Source organism: Hipposideros armiger, unplaced genomic scaffold (assembly GCF_001890085.2).
Source record: "Hipposideros armiger isolate ML-2016 unplaced genomic scaffold, ASM189008v1 scaffold_28, whole genome shotgun sequence".
NCBI lineage: Eukaryota > Metazoa > Chordata > Mammalia > Chiroptera > Hipposideridae > Hipposideros > Hipposideros armiger.
Window position 1 is genome coordinate 1,359,578 of NW_017731378.1, and position 22,714 is coordinate 1,382,291.

At 37.3% G+C, this 22,714-nt stretch overlaps 1 protein-coding gene and 1 pseudogene across 2 annotated transcripts in view; both read right to left on the reverse strand.

The window, feature by feature from the left end:
• The window catches only part of HPSE2 (heparanase 2 (inactive)), a 575,409-nt gene that overhangs the window by 369,970 nt on the left and 182,725 nt on the right, over window positions 1-22,714 (reverse strand). The gene's annotated exons all lie outside the window — the stretch shown is intronic.
• Window positions 20,987-21,211, reverse strand: LOC109379682 (small nuclear ribonucleoprotein G pseudogene; annotated as a pseudogene).

A 22,714-nucleotide genomic window follows, 5' to 3' on the forward strand; every position in this document is an offset into this window, starting at 1 on the left:
CAACACCCTTCTAAATAATCCATTATAAAAGAAGAAAAGACAAGGAGAGTTAGACAATATTTTGTAACTGAATATAAAGGGAAACAGAGCATGCAGATAAAGCTCTCCTTCAGAGAAATTTATAGCCTTAAATACTTTTATAAGAAAAAGAAAAGAAGTATAAAATCAATGATATAATGTTCTATCTTACGATGCTAAAAATAGCAAATTAAACCATAAGTAAATAGAAAGACAGAAATCAAAATAAGAGAAGAGGTGCATAAGATTTTTTTTTTGGTTTTTCAAGTATAAATAAGATTTTTAAAAAGGGAAAAAAACAGAAATATACTAATTAAACCAAAATGTTGCTCATTGAAAATATAAATAAATTTCTCAAATTATACTGAACATATAAAAGAAAGAAGGCATATGCTACATCAGGAATAAAACAAGAGTTATCATTGGAGATCTTAGATATATCAAAAGGGTAATAAGAAAATATTATGAATAACTTTATGCCAATCAATCTGACAATTTAAATGACATTAAAAGTTTCTTGAAGAAAACTGTCAAAAGCAACTCAAGAAAAAATTGAAATTATGAATAGCCCTATATCTATTAAAGAAATTCATTTGTAATTTAAAACTTTCCTACAAGGAAAATTCCATCAATATATAAAACAATAATACATCATAACCAAGTGAGGTGTATCTTAAAAATACAAGGTTGTTTCAACATTTGAAAAAACAATCAAATGTAATTAACCATGTCAACAAATCAACACAAAAACCATAAAGTCATCTTAATAACTGCAGAAGAAACTTGACAAAACTCAACACCCATTCATGATAAAAACTCATAGCAAGATAGGGATAGAAGGGAATGTTTCTCAATTTGATAAAGGGCATCTATAAGTAATCCATAGCTAATATCATGCTTAATGGTAAAAATGTGAAGGCTTTCCCTCTAGGATTCAGAGCAAGAAAAGATTGCCCATTCTTACCGCTACATTCTACACTGGACTAGAGGTCCTAGCCACTGCAATATACCAAGAAAAGAAGGCATTCATATTGGAAAAGGAACAAAACTCTTTTTTCTCATATGAAATAATTGTTTACATAGAAAATCCAACGAAATCTGCAAAACAGCTACTAGATTGCAAGATACAAGATAATATATAACAATCAATATACTAGCAATGTAAAATCAGAAACTAAAAAATTTAAAATACCATTTACAACACCATCAAAATATTGAAATACTTAAGAACAAATATGACAAAAATGTGCAAGACTTTGCATTGAAAATATAAAACATTATTGAGAATTATGAAATACTTAAATAACTGGAGAACATACCATACTTATGGGTTGGAAGACTTAACATTGTTAAGATGGCAATTCCCCAAAAATTGACCAATGAATTCAATACAATTGCAAAAACATTTCAACAAAATCCTTTTAAGATTAAAAATGAGTTAATACAAAGGACCTAGAATACATAAACATTTTTGCAAAAGGATAAAATGGAGAACTAATACTATCTGATTTCAAGACTTATGGTAAAGCTAAAATAATCAGTAGAGTATGGCATTGGTGTAAAGATTTACAAATGGATAAATGGAACACAACACAGTTCAGAAGTAAACTAAAACATATATAGAAACATTTCAACTAAAGTGTAAATGCAATTCAGTGGAGAAAGGATAGTCTTCTCAACAAATTTTGCTAGAACACGTCCATGTGCAAAACAACACGTCTCTACTCATAAAAAAAAAAAATCAACTCAAAATGGACCATACACCTAAATGTAAAACCTAAAACTATAAAACTTGCACAAGAAAGCACAGGCAAAAACCTCTGTGCCATAGGTTAAACAAACTTTTTCTTTGTAGGTAAAGGGCAAGAGAGTATTTTAGACATTGTGGGCCATGTGGTCATTGTTCCAACTATTCAACCCTGCTGGTGTAGCTTGAAAGCAATCATAGACAATATGTAAACAAGTAGTCATGGCTGTGTTGCAAACGATCTTCATTGTCAAAAACAGGCAACAGGCCAGATTTAATCCACGGGCTAGAATACCAAGAGCAGAATCCATTTTTAAAAATTTGATACATTGGACTTCATCAAAATTTAAAACTTTTGCTTATTGAAAGACACCATCAAGATAATGAAATGACAAGCAGTATACAGAGAGAAAAATATTTACAAATCATTTATCTGATAATAGACTTATATCCAGAATATATAAAGAACTCTAAAAATTCAATAAGAAGAAAACAAAGAACAAAATTTTAAAGTGGACAAAATATTTGAACAAACACCTCCTCAAAGAAGATACATGGATGGCACATGAAAAAAATGTTCAACATGATTAGTCATTAGGAAAATACAATGGAAACCATAATGAAGTGTCAATGGACACCTATTAAAATGGCTAAAAATAAAAGGCTGACTATACCAAGTATTGGTGACGATATAAAGGAATGAAACTCTCATACACAGGTGGTGGGAATGTAAAATGGTACAATCATTTGGAACACATATTGGCAGTTTCTTAAAAAGTTAAGTATAGGGCCAGCCGACCGGCACATTGGTTAAGAGCTGGCTTGGGACGCCAGAGGGCCCCGGTTCGGATCCCACATATGAGGGCCAGTGACACTGCCCTCCACAGCTAAGATGCTGAACAACAGCTCGACCTGGAGCTGGGCTGCTGTGAGTCACCGGTGATGGTGATGGCGTAGGCTGCAGCCCTGCTGCAATGGGTTGCCATGGGCTACCGTGTATAACCAGCAGCCAGCGTGAGCGGCCAGCAGCCGCCGTGAGCAGCCATCCAGAAGCCGGGGACTGATCTGCCTTGCCCGGGAAGAGCGCACTGATGGAGCCAACTTGGGCTAATGAAGCAACGTCCTCCACAACTAGACTGAAGAACAAAAGGACAGCAACTTGTCTGTTCCCCTTCCCCCAATTCCCCAGCACTGTTCCCATCCCCCAATTCCCCAATTTAAAAAAAAAAAAAAAGTTAAGTATAAACTTACTATGGGATCCAGGCATTCTACTCCTAAATATATACCCAAAAGGTTTAAAAGTATATGTCTAAATAAAGACATGTATAAAAATGTTTATACCAGCTTCATTTATAATAGTCAAAAACTAGAAACAATCCAATGTCCATCAACAGGTGAATAAACAGGCTGTGGTACAACCATACACTGGAATGCCACTAGCAATAAAAAAGAATACTACAATATGGATCAATATCAAAATAGTTATGCTGAGTGAAAGAAGCCGAAAAAATAGAATACATATTGTAATATCCCATTTACATGCAATTCTAGAACATTAAAATTAATCTATAAAAAATAAAAGCAGATCAATGTTACCTGGAAATAGAATAAAGGACAGGAGGGGAAAAGGGACATGTTGCAAAGAGGCATGAGAAAACTTTTCAGGATGATGGGCATATCTTGGTTGTGGTGATGGTGTCACAGGTGTATATATGTGTCAAAACATATCAAATTGAATACTTTAAATAGGTGCAATTTATTGTATGTCAACTATATTCCAGTAAAGCTGTTACGAAAAAAGCACATACAATGAGATACTACTAAATGTCCATCAAAATGGATAAAATTTAACAGACTGACACCACCAAATGTGGGTGAAGGGGTAGAATGACTAGAACTCTCATAGTGGGAATGTAAAATGGTACAGCCACCTTGGAAAACAGTTTGGCAGTTTCTTACATTTACTATACAATCCATGAATTCCGCTCCTAGGTATTTACTGAAGAGAAATAAAAACATATGCCCATAGAAAAAATGTGGACATAAATATTCATAGCAGTTTTATTCATAGTGGCCCAAAACTGGAAACAACCTGAATATCCACCAACAGGTGAATGAATCAAGAAATTAGGGTATACTCATACAATAAAATACTACTTAGCAATAAAAAGGAATGAGCTACTTAGTGATACGTGCAACAACATGAATGAATCTCAGAAACACTATGTTGAGCATAAAAAGCCAAACCAACATACGGTATGGTTCTATTCATATGAAACTCTAGAAAAGACCAATCTAATAATCTACAGCGAGAAAAACAGATTAATGTTTGCTTGAAGGTGGGCTTGGAGGGACACAAGGCTACTTTAGAGGCTTACATTGAAATATTTTACATCTTGATTTTGGTGGTGATTACATGGCTCTATAAATTTGTCAAAAGCGTACAATTAAAATGGGTACATTTTACTGTATGTTCATTTTACCTCAATAAAGTTGATTTGGAAAAAAAGTTTTCCTCCAAGCGATTCCACTATTAGGGAAATCCCTGAAGAAATCCAACCTCCAACTGTATGCAAATATCTCCTGCCTGAATATTTCTCATGTCTGAAGCTCGCAGCTGTACAAGCCTGCCTTGTCTACTTCTTGAGCTCTGTCAGAATAACTTCCCATGCCGAGTCTAAATATACTTCCCTCTAACGGCTACATTTGGTCCAAATTCTGCCCTCAGCAGCTGCCCTAATGTAATCTTTCTTGACAGCCTTGGAATATGCAAAGATACCTACCTTAGAGACAGTGGAGCGGAGTTGTCACATGGACTCTGGGCACTGACAGGCCTGGAATTTAATTCTGGCCATATCATTTATGGGTGATGTTGAGCAGGTTACTTAAACTCTGTAGGCCTCTGTTTCTTCAGCTGTTTAATATTCATAATAATAGCACTTTGAGGATTATGAGGATTAAGGAGATAATGCATGTAAAGCGCTTCACATAATACCTGGGATACGGCACATCCTCGGTTATTGTTACCAGCTCCCTATCTCTTTCTAAGCAACACCAGGTACCTCAGACTTTAATCTCAGAGCACTCAACATCTAGGTTGCCTGAAAATGCTATAATTTATTCATGTAATCACAACCCACACAGTCATCCATTATTTCTTTCAGCATTAAAGATCTCAATTCATAATCACAAAACGTTGACTTAAGAGGATTTAATTATGTGAGACAGATAATATGAGGGAAAGATTTAGAAAAGAGATTTGGAATAAAGTTTTAGCAGAAGTAGTACTTGAATATGATTTTGGAAACTAGGAAGTATATGAATAGAGGTGTGTCTGATTGAAGAAAGAAGTGAAATTTTAACTTGTGATCTTGGCTAGACTTTACAATGTCTTAATTTACTTTTCTTTCACAAAGTGCTCTGAAAGGAAACTTTATTACTTGACATATGAAGTCCTGCTTCATTTAAGCTTATGTACGATAAGCATGAGTTAAAGCCTGAGATGGCCATGTTAGGGCGCTGCCTATGGATCACAGCAACCTCCATACCTAAGGTCTGGATGACAATGTGAGTCAAAGTCCACTAAGTGGACGTTCTATTCTTCCCTTGATTTTCAACAAGTCACTTCCCCTCTCTGGACATCAGTTTACTTATCTGTAAAACGGGAGGAAGGAGTCTAATGACTCCTTTCTAACTATAGGTTACACATGTGTATGCAATTTGTTAAAACTCAGTGAATATATCCTATTATTTATGCATTTCGTTGAATGCACATTTTGTGTGAAATGAAAAAGCCCTAGATAGAAATAACAAACTTGAATCAATACTAAAATCTTTAGGGATAAAATATACCGATTTCTGCAATTCATGTTAAAATGCACCAAAACAAGATGGATAAGTGGATGGGGACATGGATAGAAAGGTGATAAAGCAAGTATACAAAAATTTTAACAGTAGAATCTACATGGTAAGTAGATAAGTGTTCAGTGTAAAATTTTGTCAACGTGGCTGTATGTTTGAAATTTTCATTTAAAACATATTGAAAAAAAACCAGCAGTTAAGGAATTTTTAAATATCAGAAAAAATGCTCTTCTTACATATTCAAGTATCATTGATCCTATAAACCCCTAGCATATGGGAAATGGCGCTTTCCTAATATTTTCAGCACAGTTTCTTAGTCCCTTATATAAAAGAACAAGGCTAATAAAAAGATGACAATAACAAATGTTGACAAGGATATGAAGAAATTGGAAGTCTTATGCACTGCTGATGGAAATGTAAAATAGTGCAGCCACTTTGGAAAACAGTCTCGCAGTTCCTCAAATGGTTCAACATTGACTTACCATGTGATCTAACGATTCCACTCCTAGCTACATACCCAAGAGAAATAAAAACATATGCCCATATAAAAACTTGAATACAATATCCATAATAGCATTATTCACAATAGCCGAAAGGTGGAAACAACCCAAATGTTCATCGACTGATGAACTGAATGAATAAACACATCGTCTATCCATGCAATGAAGTATTATTCAGCCATAAAAAAGAATGAAGTATTGATACATGCTACTACATGGATGAAACTTGAATACATTAGGCTGAGTGAATGAAGACAGTCATTCAGATATATATTGTATGAGTCCATTTACATCAATTGTCCAGAATAAGCAAACCTAGATAGAGAGGTTCATAGGTTCCCAAGGGCTAGAGGTGATGAAGGTTTGGGGGTGATAGCTAATGAGCACAGATTTTCTTTTGGGGTAGTGAAAATATTCTAAAATTCATTGTGGTTATACATTCCTTTGTAATTACACTAAAAGTCATTGACTTGTACAGTTTAAATGGGTAAATTGCATAGTATATACCTCAATAAAGATGTTTAAAAAATTTTAAATCAAGTAAAAAAATCAATGCTGTCTCTCTCTAGTCTCCGCCCGATGCCTCTCTGGTACTATAATCAAGAGGTGGTTTTACCGACTCTTTCTCTTGTTTTTTCACATTAGAGGCCCTTAAATTTTTCATACATATTCCTGGAAAATGGCTCCTCAAATTTCCTGTTGGAGTTTTATTTCACCTTTGTTCTTGTGAGTCTTTCCTGATTTCATTCACTGACTTGCCAAATTTATCGAGGGGTTATGTCACATCAGACACTCTATTAGGCACCAAGGTATGAAGTCAAATAAGACCTGGAGCCTGCCCTCAAAAAGTTTACAGTCTTGTAAGGGAGGCAGGTGTATAAACACATAATTAAGATATAAATGACCATGTACCATAAGTGAAGCATCTAAAAGTGCTAGGAGAACAGACATTGCCATTAGACTTAGAGTCAGAAAACATAGGTTACATGAAATAGGCTTAATAGCTCTATGATCTTAAACAAGTCATTTCATTACCTTCAGCCCCAGTTTTTTTCACTATAAAATAGAGAAAATGCCACCCACTGAGTTATTGTAATAATTAAATGCAAACAAGATATAAAAGTATTTTGCAAACTACATGTTATAGTACACTATATTTTAGAAACAATTGTTGCTTTATCTACTTGCTTTGTAAATTAATGAGAATAAAGTTAGTAATGTGCTCTAAGATCTGAGGGGAAAAAATAATAAATACAATATTTTTCTTGTAACTGAGAGTAACAGATGGCATTTTAAGTTTCTGGAGGAAAAGGAAACAGCTTGAAATGTAATGATTTCAAGACTGACTGAAGAGACGGCGAGTATCATGGAAGAAGGGTTAGATGGTGGTTGGGAGAGACAAAGGCAACAGGACAGTGAGCTTGAACAGGAGAACACAGGGGTTATAGGCTGCGATCGAAAGGTGAGGAAGGATTACAGTGAGAGCTAGGCGCTGGCCATACCCTTATCAGTCACGTGCATTTTCTTTTAAAGGGGAAAGTGAAGTTATCTCAGTGAGGACAACAAACTCTCCCAGGATAACTGAAACACAAAATTCTACTGTAGTTCACATCTCCCGCAAATGAGGACCTAAGCAGCTACACACACAGGCCTTAACCAGAGCAGCGTGTTTTCTGATGGATTTCATATTTGCTGATCTGCACAACAAGGAACGCTGGTAAAAATTGTAGATTCTCTGCAAACAGTCTATCCCTCCCTATATTTAAAAAACCACTGAGGAAATTTTAAGCTAAAGAACAAGTTAATCAATAAATCCATATAGAGTCAAGAAATTAAAAAATGGTAAAAGGTGGTTCTACAGACAGATTGTCGATATTAAAGATAAGCAGACAATTTAAATTATAATCTCAAATAATACGCAGTATAATATAGCAGAGTTAATAGTACCACTTGGCATTTAATATTTCAATCTTAATGACAAACAAATGTTAAGACATTTTCAAAAAATCTTTAACATTTAATACATTATTGCCAGTTCTCAATTATCTGGGCATAGTAAGACACAGGAGTACAAGAGAGGCCATAAATAGCATCAATCATACACATGTGCTAAATAGTCCTACATAATACCTATCAACCTATCACGGTTACTAACAAGCACTTCTAATTGAAACCCAGCAACCGATAGATGGGGGTGGGGGAGGGGAGAGAGACTAAACTAAACTTAGGAAAATGGAAGCATTTTACAAGATACACTTAAATGTCCAGGCCCTAATGCTGCCTATCCAGCCTGTCTATCAGTATTGAAGCAGCAATTATTAACCGTTGCATTTTGGCGGCCCTCCGTCCCAGATCAGCATTTAAAACAACTGCTTATAAAGAGCTTTTCAATGAGTAGCTATAAATAGCACCAACATAGTAGTATTCAATAAAGCGAAAAGGAGCAGGTTGAAATTTATTGGCCTTGGGTTGAAAAGTCCTTTGGTGGGTTCCGAGGCCCTGTTTTAAGTTCTGAGGCAAGACCAATATGACACAAACTGAAAACAGAACTGGAAATTTAAAAAATGATATTCAAGAGTGACCACGGAAGACAATGCCCTTCAGGGTTAGGGCAAACAGCGGCAAAGAAGCGACAGCGGACTAATGCTAGAGCGCACCTACCAGATACCTCTTCAGGACTGAAAGCCTTCTCCAACTGCTGGAAGTATGGCCACCTGACGGCCCTCTGTGGACAGCCCTCCCCAGGAACTGCACTTGGCTGAAACAAGCTGCTTCTTCCAAGGTCATGCAGCCTGCATCCAATGATTGGTTAATGTCGGGGGCTGAAAGTCTGACCCTCTCATCTAACTCTGAAAGGCCATCTCGGCTCCAGAGCTTTGGTTGAATTTCCTGAGCCCTTCTTTGGAACGTTTCGCAGGTCAACTTTTGCCTCTGCCCAGCTCTGACTCTTTCCCTTCCCCCAAACGAATTGATCCTGAGAGCACGCCCTAAAAAACGCCCTCTAGGCTCATCTTTATCTCAGAATCTGCTTTCTGGGAAATCTAGCCAGCAAGTCAAGGAGTTCCTAAACCACTACCACACAGTTTCACTGTGATGAAACTCTGCTATCAGGAACACCATAGGTCTCTGGGGAGCCCAGGACCCTGAGCGGTTGATCAGGCCCTAGCTCAGTTATGCAGTTCAATTCAGTACATGACAACTGAATGAGCTAGGAGAACCCAGAGGATTCAGACATGCCAAAGGAACATTAGAGGAAAAGTGAAAGCATTGGAATTATTTCCAAGACAAGTGAAAGGGAGAAAACCAATAGTATAAGAACAGGAAGTAAAATTTTAGTGTAAAGGATATAGGTTAAACATAAGGACGTTTGCCAATAATTAAAAGTGCTAGAGTATTATAACAACTTAATAGTGAAGGTAATTTATTCATTTAATATTTATAACAATGATTTCAATTTACTCTATGTTAGGAGCTATGCTAAGCATGTCATATAGTATATTTAGGTATTTGATCCTCACAACAATATTATGAGGAAGTACTATGATGCCCATTTTCCAGACAAAGGAATTAAGGCTTTCAAAGATAAAGTAACTTGTCTAGAGATACACAGCTGGGAAATGACGAAGGAAGGACTCGGAGCCACGTCTTCCTGACTCCGAAGCTCATGCTTTAGATTACTGCCTCTGTGAGTTCACATATTGAATACTGTGTTTGAATCTGGGAAGAGGAAAAGACCTGCTTAATTTCCCTTAATCCAGAGGGAAGGATGAATAGGTTACATAGATTTGGACAAACCATAGAATCTTCTGCAGCCTCTGTTATTGTCTGTGTCAAATAGAGATAATGATGCCTTTTTTGTCTAAAGACATTCAGAAAAACAAATGACCGCCTGGGTTCCTCTTATCAATAAAATCTAGGATTCTATAATTTTTGTTGAATAGAATAAAATCTTCTAGAATGCTATATGTCTTTTTAAAAAACTAAACTATATTATTCACTTACAGGAAGCTGGTGTACGTGAGTGATTTTTGGAAAATTGGGGGCAGAAATAATGTCCTTATCTGCAGTCCCTTTAACTGTTCAAGTCTTGTACTTCTGGAGAACAGAGAAGATCAAATGAGATGGTTCTAAAAAAAAGAGTAAATTAGGCTTAAGCAATGAGATGTGAAACTTCCCAGAAATAAAGGTATCTTGAGATAAAGATGAATATTGGAGGGCTGGTAGAATCAGGATAAATGTGAAGTAATACTACAAGTCATTCAAGCAAAACGGAGAAATATGAACAAGATCAAGAATAAGCGTAGCATGTTTGAAGAAGATAAGTCTTTGAAAAAGAAAGAATAACTCTCATCCATATGGAATAACTTAACACCATCATTTTATGAAGGCTGGGGAATCGCCCATATCAGAGCTTTACAAAGTTTTTCATTTCAAGGCCCAAGTGCAAATTTTCCATTTGCCATGGCACACACCTGCAGGGTTAATGGACCACTGTATTGCCTTTTTTAAATCAAAATATCCCATACACTGACAAGTTAGGATATCCACAATACATTGCTAAGTCAGGAAAAACTGCAGATGTGTATTTATGTATGTATGTGTATGTATATTTGTGTGTGTAAAAGGCTTGAAAAGTTTCATCTAGACATTTTTAAAGATACACACACACACACACACACACACACACACACACATATATAGAGGATGCCAAAAAATGTATACACATTTTAAGATAACATCTCTTAAAATGTGTATATATTTCTTTTTTTGGCACCCTGATATAGTCTACAGTTGACCCTTGAACGTGAGTTTGAACTGCATGATCCACTTATATGAGGATTTTTCAACAAATACTGTAAATGTATTTCCTCTTACAATTTTCTTAGTGACATTTTCTTTTTTCTAGCTTACTTTATTGTAAAAATACAACACAGTATATAATATGTATAACATAGAAAATACATGTTAATCAACTGTGTATGTCAACAGTAGGCTATCAGTAGTTAAGTTTGGGGGGAGTCGAAAGTTATACATGGATTTTCGACTCCAAGGGGGTCGGCATCCCTAACCCCCACACCGTATATAGAGTTAAACATCTCTCATACACATGAATTACTCATATAATTTTAAAAATTTTAAAAACAAACAACCAAACGTTACAATGTTAAAACAAGAAGAACTTAAAAAGCATATTATTTCGCTTTCCTTTCTAAACGAGGAAACAGATAGGAACGTTGGCCTGAGACCGGAAGCCCAGACTCCATAGTCCAGGGCTAGTGTTCATCTCATTATGTCATACACTTCATGTTCTCTGTGAGAGATTTTTCCATAGATTGACCTGTCAGAAATAATCTAGATCAAGTGTCAGCAAACTTTTTTCTGTAAAACAGTAAATAATTTTGGCTGTCAGGATCTGTCACATCTTTTTTTCCCCCTATCCTTTAAAAATGTAAAAGCTGTTCTTAGCTCTCAGGACAGGGCAGAAACAGACCAAATTTGGTCCACAGACTGACTTAGATGAAGCAGAAGGAAAAAAAGATCAGAGGCAAGGAGATCTGTTAGGAGGCTATTACAGCCGTCCAATTAGTAAGGATATAGAGACCCCCAACTAGGGTGGTAGGAGTGTAACTGAGAAGAGAACTGATAAGACTGGATGTGGAAAAGAAGCTTAAATGATAACTGTGCTTAAACTTCCCCAAGTTTCTGTGTCAATCCAGACTGAGTTTTAAATGGCCAACAAGGTAAGTAATTATTATATAAAATTTTGAGGGGGAGTTGGATACATTCATAGCTGAAGTCTTAAGGTGCTGTGGTAATACAATCAGAGTAAGAAGGAACAATGTTCTACTTTGTTTTTAATACTGGTACACTGTTTCAATGTTTGTATACTAAAGGTAAGAGCTCTTTCTGGTTCTCAATCGAAACCTCTAAAAGAGAAAAAGAAGGTGGAGAAGCAAAGAAGCAAATCTCAACCTCAAAGGATTTTCAAATATGCTTCAGGTTCTTTTTTGGGTGCTTGACAATAGACTGTAATTGCTCTGACATCCCTTGGCCTACAAACTGCACATTAGTTCACATTAACATGCCACAAGTGCAAGAGAGAAGACAGAATAAACGGGAGGTACCATAGAATTGGAGGGAGACTTTGATGGGAGACAGACCTGGGTTCTGAGACTACTACTTACTAGCACTTATGATCTCAGATTAATTACCTGAATCTCACTTTTCTTACCTGATCAATCTGGATAATAATACCTGCTTTACAGGGTTCCTGGGAGAATGACATGAGATATGGCATAAAGGTACAAAACAGTGTCTGACGTATGGAGGGTGTTCAAAAAAACCTGTAATTTCCTTTTCTTCCCTGCATTCCCAACAACCATTCAGTATTTATTGAAAATCTTTCACTGCTGTAGCTAAGCTTATTTAATAGAGATTACCCTGTTTTGTGAATCAAAGGTGTCTTAAAAAGTGTTTAGAACACTCAATATCAAACACATAGGTATGCAAAACGTATCCAAGATACAAAATAAAAGCACAAAACTGATAGTTGACTTGGGGAATTTCAAGTCTCTTCATATGATAATAATAATAGATAATATTTGCTGAGCACTTACTCTATGCTAGGCACTATTGTAAGCTCTTTACTTGCACTAAGTTGTTAAATATTCACAACGACCACAGAAGGCAGGTAGATTAGGAAACCAAGGCCCAAAGCGGCTGAGACATGAAACAATGAAGCACCAAGTCACTTTCACACAGTGCTGGTGTCACATTTTTGAAAAACAATGTGTCATCATACATGAAGAGCTTCAAAAGTATTCAAAGTTAGAATATTTAATAACATAAACCATCCCTAAAATGTTAGCAATAACTACTAGATACAAGACACATCAAAGTAATTGTTACTTTATTTAACAGTCACTATATTTACATACAGAGATTCAAAGGAAATATTATCAGCATACTTTCTTAGCCCAGTCAGGCTGCTATAATGAAATACCATAAACTGGGTGGTTTATAAACAACATCAATTTATTTCTTACGGTTCTGGAGGCTGAAAGTCCAAGGTCAAGGTGTTGGCCTGGTTGGGTGCTGCTGAAGGCCCTCTTCCAGGACACAGGCTGCTGACTTCTTGTGACCTCACATGGTGAAAAGGGTAAGGCCTCTCTAGGGCCTCTTTTGTAAGGGCACTAATCCCATTCATGAGCGCTCTGTCCTCATAACCTACTCACCCCCCAAAGGCCCCACGTCCTAATGCTGTCACATTGGGCATTAGGTTTTCGAAATATGAGTCTGGGCGGGGGACACAAGCAGACTATGGTACACACTAACAGGGGTTACTTCTAGGAGAATGGATTGTGGGTAATATGCTTAAAATAATGCTGTATACTCTCCAAGCCATTTCCTTTCCCTCCTGGCATGAGAATGGAAACGCCCTGCCCTCCACACCCTCTCCCTTGCAGATAACTGAGCGCAGGCAATGGAATGTGGGTGGGAACAGTACATGTCAGCTCCAGGCCTAGGTCTGCATGTGATATGCCACGTATTGCTTTCCTCTGCTCCTGTCAGTCAGCTGTGACACCAAAGTGACTTTGGAGCCACAAAGAGAAGTATCCTGGGTCCCTGATGCTTGAAAGAGTCACACAGGGGAGGTCTATGCCACGTTTCTCTGAGAGAGGAGGAAACTGCTCATGTGTTAAGCTATCGCCCCATTTCAGGGTTTATTTGTTACCTCAGTAACTGATACAGGTAACTTTTATAATCTTTATTCTTTTCTTGCATTTTCCAAAATGCAAATAAGAAACATGTAATACTTCCACAATCATAAAATGTTATATTTTGAAATGCGTGCTTTTAACTAAAGAAAAAAAAATCGACTTGGGTAATTTAGACTAAGCCAATAAACTGAAATTCAGACAAAAATGTATGTACAAAGATGTTTACTGAAAGCTTACTTATAAACATTAAAAAAAAAGAAAACAACTTAAATGTCATTCATAAACTACAGCCACGTGATGGAATCTTAGGCAACCATTGAGATGATGTTAATGAAGAACTTTAATGACATGAGCAAACAGCTGTAATATCATATTAAATAAAAAAGCATGATTAAAAGTTGTTCAGATATGGAGAAAATAGTCATGAGAAATATAAGCTAATAACTGCATGTTTTCTAAAAAGAGACCATAATACTTTTACAAGAAGAAAAACATATACATAAAAACACCTCTAATTACATTGGGAGCGAGCAAGTCATCAGCCAGATCACTGATGCAATGGAGCTGCCAGGAGGAGCACTTAGGGACTGTCTGCTCACCTTCCCAATGATAGAGGACAGAAGCTGACAGTTCTGGGGGAGAGGAGGAGGAGCCTGGTGCCCAAATGAGATGGAGCTGCTTTATTAGATAAAGCTTTCCCCTATCAGATGCCCTCACTGTCTGCAGTACAGCATCAGGCCCAAGGAGGATTCCGAGTTACCACTGAAAGGGATAAAGAGACCATTCCCAAATGTTTGGAAAATCAGCAAAAGGACACATGGGGTGGGGGTAGGGGTGGCTTCAGAGAGTGCCGTCAATGTTCTGTTTCTTAACAGTTACATGAGGTTTCATGTATAACTATTTGTTAAACTGTACATATGTGTTTTATGCACTTTTCAGTTTGTATGCTATATGTAATAACAAAACATAAAAGAAAACAAAACAAAACAAAAAAAACCCAGCAGCTGTTTCTTCTGCCTTATCCAGGAAAGAAGGAACCATGCTCAGTGTGGGCCTGAGGACAGGCCCTGAGGAACAGTAATCACTCAATGTTAGAATACTGCATCGAGGCTCGCATTTAGAATGACCCAGAACAGAGAACCTGAACCCAGGTCAGCTGATCATATCCAGCAATCTTTCCACCAGACCAAATTCAATGCAAAATACATTTGTGGATCGAAAATTTTGTTAAAGATTTTAAGGCATGAGTTTTCACAGTCTTTCTCTAAGACCTTGCTTAACTAAAAGGAATTGAGTTTCTGCTTGCTCTACTTCACCTGGCCGTGCTCCAGGAAGATTAATGCCTGCCCCAACTACGAAACTGTGTAAGTTTAAGAAATTCATCGTGTTTTTTGTTTTGTTTTGCCTCTTATTTTTGTTGAAGAAATCAAACTAGATCTCTCCCATTGTCACCTACAAGAATTTCATTTCCCTCAATGAATTTATGGGCAAGAGAAAAAGAATGTGTGTGTGTGTGTGTGTGTGTGTGTGTGTGTGTGTGTGTGTATGCTGTTTATTCCTCTCACTTATTTGTGGATTTGAAGTTCCACCAGTTATTCTGAAGACATTTCTATCTCCACAAGAAAATGCCTAATATGAAGAATCAAAAAAGGAAGACAGAATTAAACCAGAAGAAAAGCAAGAAGATCATAGCCAAGAAAAAGGAGAGGGAAAGAGTTGAGAAGGTATCAGAGAGCAATGAAAAACAAGTCTATGGGATATAGATGGAGTAGTTTGGAGGGCAAAGAGGACCGTAACAAATGTTGCTTTCATCTTGGATTGTATTTCTTTGACCAAGACATAATGTGGTTACCAGTTTCTAGGGGCAGCACATTAATTGGTGCCCATAGGCAGACTATTTGCTAGGAGAGGCAAGAGACAGTACAAAGACTAAGGCTTGGCTCCTGCTCTTACGGAGTTTGAAGGCTTGTGAGGGGGAGCAGACACATTAACAGTTAAACACAGAGGTCATCGTGACTAACTCTGCCTGGCAGAGCTGGGAAAGGCCTCACAAAGGGAGCAGCACTAGGGTTGCTCTAGGAAGATGATAGGAATTCACAGACTAAGAAGGGGCAGGCGGAGTGTGTTCTAGGCATTGAAATAGCCACAGAAATGTTAAAGAGTAGGAAATACTCAGATAATGCCAACAAACCTGAAGCATAAAAGCTGGAGCATAAGGAGCCAGGAGGTAGAAAGACAGGAAATGGGCAGGAGAGTAATCAGAGATGAGGTAGGGATCCAGCCAGGATCAGGCTGAGAGGTTTAGACACCATTGTTTGGGCAATTGAGGATACCCTGATGTTTGCATATTTTAATATTAACATAGTTGTACTGCAAAAAAGGAAGGAGGGAGCTAGAAATGAGATGGAGGTGGGGGCCAAAAAATTAGGAGGCTGTCACAAATAGAACAGGTAATAGATGAATTTGTTTTAGAGCCAGATAGATACGGGTTTAAAAACTGGCTTTGTCACTTATAAATTGTTTGACATTGAGAAATTACATAATCTCCTCAAAGAGATTATTTTCCTCTTCTGTAAAATGTAGACAGTAATCCCTACCTTTGCAGAGTTGTTAATGTGATATGTGTCTAAATATGATAACTTGTCTATTATAGTATCTGACTACATTTGAAGTAATAAATGTTTGCAACAAATATATTGATAGTGCAAGCTGCACTGAGGATAAGGAAACAGATTACTGTGAACAGGATTTGGGGACTGATTGGATATGGCATTTGAGGAGGATACAAAAAGAGAGAAAAGTCCTGTATTTAGCAACTGACTTTGTTCTCTGTAATAAACACTGCTAATACCAACACACCGAATTGCTAACATATGCCTCAGTTAGACACCATGCCAGGTAGACCATTATGCTCTAGCAATGCCATTTGGTGTAAGTTTAAGTTTCTCTTCTTTCTTATATCTCCCTCTACTTCGTTAGCTAAAGTTAAGATTCTCCATTCAAAAGATATTCAAAACAAATGTATTAAAGAATTATACTAAATAATTCATATACAAGGTAGTGCTATGATCTAATAAGCAACAACATCAGCTGCATAATGCTAAAAGAAACCCATCTTCTTATACTGAAACCTTGAATGGCCCCTAGACGTCCTACAACCAGAGATGTCCCTAAAGCTGAGTACTGTACACAATGGAAGTCAATCACCATTAAATGATGTATCTGCTTTAATGGCAGAACTGCTGAGATGAGCTGTAGGACAGAAATCACTGTCATCTATCTTCAAATAAAAGAAAATTGTGTGTAAATCTCTGTAGTCTCTCATGGCATCTTCAGTGAGTGCACAGTAGAGGCAAAGCAAGGCCCAGCAATACTTGGAAAAAGAACTGGCCTCAGAGACGACTGACATATTCCCAGTTTTTGTTTCCTTCCGAAATATCAGAAAATAGCACCATAACGACATTTCATTTGTGAGAAAGACTGGTCTAAAATTTTCCCAAATGTGCAGCCCAAATGCCACTGACAGAGCCCAGGGATATGATCCACTGAGTACCCACAATGGCTCGGAAATGCCTGAATCAGAGCAAATAAAATGAAATCAAAGCTCTCACTGGGGGCACGTGAGACGGATCTTCAAAACTTTTTAAACAGATTTGTTGAAAGGGAAGAATTTAAGAACTTAAAAAGAAGGGGATGATTCCTTAATAAAAGCAAGCAGAGTACCATATTGAATGACTGGTGGAGCCTCAAATCCACAATTAAGGGGAATAAAGTAAACAGCTAATTTTTTTTCCTTTCTCATAAGATCAGCGAGGGAAATAAAATTTTAATAGGTGAAAATGGAGGATTTAAGCATTGTGAGATCTACTGTTATTTCTTCAACAAAAATAAGAGGCAAAATGAAACAAAAACTACTATGAATGTCTCAAACCCACACCATTTAGAATCTGTTGGGGCATTAATCTTCCTGGAAGAAACCATAAAATAAAAATTAAGATTGCTCCAATATGTTGCCTAAAGGCCAAATAGCAAACACTTCTTAATCTAGGGCAGCCGCACTTAGTAACTTTCTGTACCATCAGATGTATGTCTGATGCAGTATCTTCTTACACAGAGAATGAATGTTTAATAAGAAAAGTTACCCTTGACAAATATCATATGATCTCACTTATACGTGGATTCTAAGGAACTGAATGGATGGGAGAAGTGGATGGAGATAGTCTCAGAGACACAGAGGAAGAANTATCATATGATCTCACTTATACGTGGATTCTAAGGAACTGAATGGATGGGAGAAGTGGATGGAGATAGTCTCAGAGACACAGAGGAAGAACTGAGGGTTGCTAGTTGGGAGGGGTTGGGGATGAAGGAGAAGGGGAAGGGAGGAGACAATACAAATTGGTAACTACAATATGGCCTCAGGGATAGAAAAAGACAGTCTGAGGAATATAATCAATAATGTTGTAAATATTTCTTAGGAGGCCAGATGGACTCATGTCTTGTTGGGGAGACCACTTCATAGTCGGTGTAGAGGCCTGACCACCACACTGTATTTCTGAAACTGATGTTGAATAATATTGCATGTCAACTATAATTATATATACATATAGTCACAGGACATGTAGAAAGTGGGAATGGAGTCAATGGAATTGTAATAGATAAGCATGATATCGGGGGTGGGAGGGCAGTAGATGGGGGAGAGGGGTTGTTACTTTGTGAGGATGAAAAGGATAACTATTGCATTGTTCTGTACACCTGAAACTAACAACAACAAAAAAAAAAAAGAAAAAGAAAAGTTACCCTTTCAAATGTTACCCTACGAAAAATCACCCTAATGCCAGCTGAGGAATCTGAACTATGGCAGCACTGAGATATCTGCCCTCTACACTCATGGGCAAAGGGAAAAAAAGCTTAGAAGATGGAGATCCATCTACTGCCAAACTGAAGCCAATTTAATCACATTCCAGATGTCCTGCTTGCTAAACATTCAGAGAATAATGGAAGGGAACTGTCTGGTAGACTTTACCCCAAGGCCAGACCCTACATCAAAGATCAATTCAAGAAAAAAAAATTATGAAACCTTCCAAGATTATAAAATATCCAAAAGTGTATATACAGTATAATCTCAACAATATAGAAAGTATTATGCACTAAAAAAAATTTGGAAGGAAATATGACAAATCATTCATTGTTTTTATCTTGGATGGTAAGATTATTTTTTCTCCTACATACATCTATAGTCATCCATAAACTGATACAATTTTTATATTTTTCTTTATATTTCTCTAAATTTTCCATATTTTCTACAACAAGCAAGCATTAGTTTTACAGCAAGAAAATAAAAGTTAAAATTAAAAAAAAATGATAGGAAGGGAAAGGTGTAGTTCTAAGAAGACAATTCTAGAATCTTCTCTAGAATGTCATCATCTACTCTGGAAGTTAGCATCACCAAAAGTCTGTGATCATGCTTTAAAAACATAACCAACAGCCTAACACTTCACATGCCCCAGTCTCTGGTCTTTCTGTGTTTGCTTTTTCTCCATGAAAACTCAATGAAATGCTAACAATAATCTCATCCCATGAAAAGCATGTGAGTGAGAAGAGAAAGAAAGACAGCAATTCGCACCTGGGGATAGGAAGAGTGCTTGGAAAGGGTTACGAGGAGTGTCTGAAACATTCAGAGAAATATGCACAGGTAAAAAATGCATCTAAAACCCCAAATGGGATACAATTGAGGCTGGCCTTACCAACAGGGAGAAAAGCATGGAAAGATTCAGTGGACAGGACAGAGCAGGGTACAAAAGAAAGGGTAACAGGAAACATACATACTTCGTATGTGTGTTTTGGGTTTTTTTTCCACATAGGATTCACAACATTCCTTAGAAAATTCAATTTAGTTGCCCTGTTCTAGCTTGCTAACCAGAACCAATTTAATTTTAAATGTACACGCAGAGCCAAGGGGGACAAAATATTTTGCAATTACTTTTAGCTCCCTGTTGGAAGGCAGAATGAGATTTAACCAGTTCTGCTCCAGCTGTGATAACCATCCAGGTTTGTCAGAGAACTAAATGGTGTGCTTTGGTTGAAGATTAAAGAATAGAAAACTCTGTAACACAATTACTTGCTTTGTTTAACAACTTAATGGGAGTGAATTTTTGAGAATGTGACAAATTGCTTTTGATTTATCTGCACAGGGCATGAAATACTGGTGCAAGAGAGCAATTTGTTACACAGACAATGTCTACCCCTTGCTATAAATCTGCCCATTGTCACACTCTATTTGACACCCAGTTAGGTGATTTTTGAAGAACTAGTTTATTACTGCATTTAACAAAGAACAGAAAACTGATATGTGACTCGTTGCTTCTCAGCTACCAGGAACACATTTCTCAGATATCAGTCTATGCAAGCGTTTCTTGGTTTTATGCGCTATTGTGACAGATAGGTAAACACACTGATAAAATCAAGTGCTTTGAAAAAGGAAAAGTTATCATATTCATGTATGCCCCTAGTGTGTCATGAAACTTCAAACAGTTTCTGGTTCTGCTTACCATCTGCACAGATTTATTCCAAATAACATAACCACGTTTGTTTCTTGATTTCTTTCAACATAAATAGAACCATTAAGCTGTGGGAGTGTTTATATTCCGGGAGATAATCAGGTCATCTATTCTGATTAGCCTTAACACATAGGCCTGGCCCCTGCCTGCACACAGCACTCAGTCCCTGCTCCCGTCCTCAGTCAGCCCTTTCCACGTTGGCACTGCTGTAGCTCTCGAGCCTCTATCCTTGCTATGCCTCCTCCTGGGAGGAAATGAGGCTGCTACAGGTCTGACTGGAGTTCCCCTTGGGCTACACTGTGGTCTGTCTTTATTAAAAGCAAAATTTAGGCCTCATATGGGGACTTGGCAACTGTGTCAGATTGTGCCAGGTTTTTCAATTCTTGCTTTTTTTGGTGGGGAAAGTAGGAAAGGAGGAAGCCATTTTTTTCCCATTATTACAAAAGTTTATGTTACACAAAGTTCAATATAAAAATGTAAATGTACACGACCTGATTTTCATGTTGCAGTAAAACAGGTGCTGTGGAGAGGGGCATGTGGAAGCAGTTGATCTCTGGTGAACACGGCCATTCCTTACACTCATTCCAAGGCTTCTAACATGATACTATTTCCTCCGATTACCACCATTCCAATACTGTTCTGTTGCCCAGTGGGTGCCATCTCCACACATGCATCTACCACAAGTTTCATAAAGGGATCAAAACCCTGCAATACTCCTTGGACATATCTGCCCCCACTTATGTAATTGTAATGATAACTTCTTGTCATACATTTTTTCAACTTGGGAGGGTGAGCCTTGCTCATATCCACTCAACAAGCTCAAAAATGCCTCCATATGGAATTTGTGGCCTCCCTCACACTGGGAGGAAGCCATTTATAAATGTTACACAAATACAGATCCACCCAAGACTAATTTCTCATTGTCAATTTAAATGCAGACACTCTCCCCACCACCCTCATTCACCATTAGTTGGTTGAGAACTGGGGGAATTTGAGGAAGAACCATTAGCATTTTTAATAGAAACAATTCTTATAGGCAAAATAAAAATTAAACTACAAACATTCTAATGATATATATATATATATATGAAATGTTCAATAAATATGATGGTGATTCAGAATTTAATTCTGTATGCCATCTAATTTAAGAGTTGGTATCAGATTCCTGGTTTGAGTAGAGAAAAACAGCAATATAAATTACGTAAGCAATCTTCAGATGAGTAGATGGGAATGATTCTGAAATCAATTCTGAAACAGGGCTTATTTCAAAGCACTAACTCCTGCCTTCAAGTCCTAGCTCCACCACTTAACTTCTCTGAACATCCAATTCTTCATCTTTAAAATGAAAATAATATTTTCTACTACCTCATAGAGCTGTTCTGAGGAGTAAGTCACCTAGTTTGATGCCTGAATGAGCACTCAATAACTAGCGTCTACTTCTTTTTTCCCCTCGTGGATTCTTTTTACTTATCACTGTAAGACGAAAGATAAATGAATGAGTGAATGCATAAAAGAAATGAATGAAGGAAGGAACAAATAAATATGCAGCAACACTAGTAAAGGAGGGATTCTGGTAGGCATCTAACAAGGAAGTTTCATTTCCTTTTTTGTCAGTCTTTCTGATGGCAGTGCCCACAGCGACTTTTCATGGAGCGCCATCACATGCCACTCATGGCATTTTTCTGAAGATACAACCCAATATAATTGTTCAGGAACAGGTTACATGAAAATGAAAATGATATGCCAGGGCCATGCTTACCAAGTAACTCAGACCCTCAATTCTTGGCTATTGCATCGTCCCATTTATATAAACATAGGTGATACACATATAAATGGCGCTGCACCACAGTAAGGCAAGTAAGGCAACGACCCTCAAGTAATGAAAACTGATCGGATGTAAACATCAACAGCAAGTCCAGTTAATGGATACTCAAGTTGAGGTTTTGTATGGTTCCTTAAACACATTTTCATTCCATTCATTTACATCCCATTGCACAAATATTTGTTCAAGGAGACTCTGTGGTAGGCACTGTGGGCAATACAAAAACTATTAACTCCATTGTGATTCAGTTCACCAATATTTGCTGAGCGCCTCTCCCGGGCCACACACTGTGCCGGGGCAAGGATTGTAAAGAAAAATAAGACACAACCTGACCCGTTAAGGAAAAGGTACCAATAATTATAATACAAAACATGGAGCTTACAACCAGACTGATAGGAGATTCTGCAGGAATACAAAAGATGAAGTGGTCAATTCTGAACAGGAATCAGGAAAAGCTTCAAAGAGAACGTGATACCTGGCCAGGG